The sequence below is a fragment of the Cygnus atratus genome, chromosome 18, assembly GCF_013377495.2.
Source record: "Cygnus atratus isolate AKBS03 ecotype Queensland, Australia chromosome 18, CAtr_DNAZoo_HiC_assembly, whole genome shotgun sequence".
In the NCBI taxonomy this organism is placed as follows: Eukaryota; Metazoa; Chordata; class Aves; order Anseriformes; family Anatidae; genus Cygnus; species Cygnus atratus.
Window position 1 is genome coordinate 4,981,196 of NC_066379.1, and position 3,723 is coordinate 4,984,918.

Consider the following 3,723-nt stretch of genomic DNA (forward strand, 5'->3'; position numbering starts at 1 on the left):
TCCCTGTCCCTTCTGATTTGAGAGCGGTCAGCTGCCACCTGTGCGCGATGCCTGCCCTCAGCAGTTGTGCCCTCTCCTTAAACACAGGGACCTGGAGCTGGGGGCTGCCACGCAGGGAGAGCAGGAGGGGCATCGGGGCGCTTGGGAGAGAAGGAGTGGCTCCAGCAGGGCTGGGTGAGAATTCCAGATCGCTTCGCTGATGCAGCGCTGCCTTGGTTAGCCCCCAGGCTGCATCTTCTGCCAGCCCCTGCTGCAGCTGGGAGGGGACCCAAGCTGTTGGTTTGCTTCTAGAAGGGCTTTGAGCCCCTACCAGCCTGCTTCCGAGAGCCGAGCCGGCCCTACAGCTGGCTCAGAACTTGGTGAGCCGTCAACAGCTCGGAGATTGCTGTAGTTTAGGGATTACACTGGAAAATGGGGGCCTGAACGCGATGAAGGAACAGCTGTACTGGGCCAGGGGGCTAGCAACGGGTGCTTAGGGGGAAGGTCTGAAAACAAGTGCTCGCAAGAGAGCCCTTTAGTAGGATCCATCCTTTCAGTGAGAGCCAGGTCTGTCCATCACCACCCTTGTGCTGCTCGGACCTCTGGGTGAGCCGAGCTCCTCGTGGCACCCAGGCTTCTGCCAGCGGAGAGCCGGAGCAGCTCTTGAGCACATCAGAGCTCGGGCACGGCCGGGTGTGAGGAGGTGAACGCGGGGCACTCGGCTGGGTTGGTGGCCTCTGAGTCGGGGCCAGCTGAAGACCAGGGTAAAGGCAGCGACCTTTCCCGAGATGACTTCTGGTTTCTGGTGCCACAGCAGAGAGGACGTGGCCGTTCTTGGATGCTGGGAGCGTGAGTGGGGCTTGCGAAAACAGCCTGAGTTTGTACAATGGGACCAGTGTGTGCTCGTGCTCTGTTGGAAGAGAAATGGGATCTGGGACGACTTGGGGACACACAGTTTGGCTCCCTGGACGAGGCACTGCGCCACTCATGCTGTGGGGCAGAGCCGGCCATGGCCCTCGTGCACAGCCCCGCTCTGCCAGAGAGCACCCACGGGACCCCCCCGGCTGCAGCCGGCTCCCTGCTGCAGAGCTGGGCTTCTCCCAAGAGAGGGCAGCCTGCCCGTTCGGCCTGGGGCTACCCACGCGGGGAGCAGCCCCCACGCAGAGCATCACGAGTGGGAGCCCCCCTAGTGGTCCCCCTGCTCCAAGCTGGCCCCGCAGCGCGTGGTGTAACAGCAGGAGCCGATCCCGTTCATCCCGCTGTTGGGATGCTGCACGGCAGGAGTTGATCCCATTAATTCCAGCGTTGGGATGCAGCACGGCAGGAGCTGATCCCCTTCATCCCACTGTTGGGATGCAGCACGGCAGGAGCTGATCCCATTAATCCTGCTGTTGGGATGCAGCACAGCAGGAGCTGATCCCGTTCATCCCCCTGTCAGGTTGCAGCCCCCTCTCTGTGGTTTTGCAGAACCTCGTGGTGACACCAAGCCTGGCTCCTGGGAACACAAAGGAGCTGCCACCAGCCTCTGTGGGCCTCCCACCCTGCCGGACGTGCGGATTTCCCATCACTGTGGCAGTTCAGAGGGACAGCAGCATATTTTTATGAGTAAGTTGATGGGGGAACCATATGGATACCCTCTGTCCCTGCCAGTGGGATCCTGGCTGCATTGGGGCAAGTTTACTCTATCCCATTGCCTCTGGAAAGCCACAGAGGGGACAAGAGGGCATCACACGGGCCATGCCGGGCCTGGGTTCTGCTTGGGGCATGATCCCCGTCAGATCCTATTCTGCAGGACAGCCCAGCCCTTAGCCCAGAGGCAGGGAGCTGAGCCCTGTTGCTGATTTTGCCGTCTTGTCGCTGGGTAAAGCCAGCTCGGCTGCAGCAGATGTTCTTGCAGCTGTGTCCTCGGCACCCCCAGGTGTCACCCTCACGGCCATAAGTGTTTTTTAAGGATGTCTGAGCCCTCCGACAGACTTCAACCAAGAGCTGTGGAAAGCGCAGCGCTAGAGAACAAGAGCAGGAGATGGTTGTTAGCAGCAATCAAGGGCGTTACGATGGCTGCAAACGTAGCTCTGTGGGTAAGGATGCCCCAAGTCACCCTACAGCTGGCCACCCCCAGCCTTGCCTGGAGGAAATTCCTCCTTGTCCCCAGATCCGACGGCCCACCCGAACACAGGAGCAGAGAGCCAGTCCGAGAGCCTCGGTGCCGTGGGTTTGGTAGGGCTCCTTGCTCCTACTGCTCCATGGCAGAGTCCCCCCGAAACTTCTTGAGGAAGAATTTAAATCTGACTGTCCTTGGAGCTATTTGTGCTGCTTCGCATCTCTCTGCTGAGCATGGCTGGCTGGCGTGTGCCTCATGCTTTTCCACCTGGTGAGTCAAACGTCTGGAAGCTGGTAGCTTTGCTGAGATAAAGAGTGGATTTGGAGAGGAAGGGACCAAATATGCATCCAAAAACGATGCTGAACCCACCCTCTGCTGAATGGCGCTGAGGTGCCACCAGGCTCTGGAGGTTTTGGCCGAGCTCTCGAGCAGCTCTGATGATCAGCGCCCACAAAACGCAAAGCAGGAGAGGGGAGGATAAGTGCTGTGGTCGATTGTTACTAAGAATACAATTATCCATACGCAAAGGGTTGCCTGCCTGATAGGATTACCAGTAAAGACAAACGGCAGCGAGGATCACGGCTTCACTTCCTTCCTCCCACCCTGGGGATTTAATCCCCTCTTTGTCCGTGGTTTGTTTTTAGCCCGTCCATAACGAAATTCTGCTCTCATAGACAGCTCCCAAAGCTTTTCCCTGGAGGAAGCTCTGGGGGCACATTCCCATGTCTGCTCCGCGTGCATGCAGCTGGGAGAAAGCTCAGGGCTGGCTTTACCCTGGCAGGAATAGCTCAGGCCTTCTAATTTCAGCCCACCCTGCGGACCGGTGCCTAATCCTCCCAGCAGTCCCCAGAGGCAGGAAATCCTTGGCGGCAGGGCCTGGGAGGACCTGGCAAGCTCTTGGCCAGACTCCCTGCCAGCTTACGATGGCTTTCCAGCACCCAGGCTTTGAATATTCCCATTTTCCAGCCCCCCAGCAGCAAGGTGCCGTGCAGCCCTCCTGCTCCCGGCACCCACTGACCCGCTGGGTGCGAGAGCGGCTTGTGTCGTGGCATCGGGGGCACCCGAGAGTGCTGTGGGCAGGGTGCGTATGGCATGGGCATGGCCTGGAGAGCTTGGGCATGGCCTGGAGAGCTCAGGTATGGCCTGGAGAGCTCTGGCATCGCCTGCAGCTCCCCGGGCAGGTGAAGCGATGCTCTGAGCCCTGGCACAGATGCCCCTTGCTGAGGTGGGTGGGACAGCCTGCCCTTGCCACCCCAGCTCCTCCACCTCCCAACCGAGGGCCAACAAGGTGCAAACGCTCCCTAAGGAGCATCGCCCGGAGCCCGGCTGCCACCTCCAGATCCTGCAAAGCCTCGAGCGACACCCAGGCACCTCCCCAGGGCTCGGCGGGCCGAGGACGGGGAGCTTTGCAAGGCGTGAGCGATCCCAGAGAGCAAGCAGCGCGTACAAGGGACCTCAAAAACCTCCCAGCCCCAGGGAGCAGCTTTTGGGGCTGGGGGCACCAACCGCGGAGGGCTCCCCCCCGACACGGGAAACCCTTTCCCCGGCTCTCGTCGGCCTCAAAGCCCTCCGGGCCTCGACGAGGCTGGCTCGGGGAGTGGGAGGAGAAGGGGGCCGGGGCTGTGGGCAGGGCCCGGGGAGAT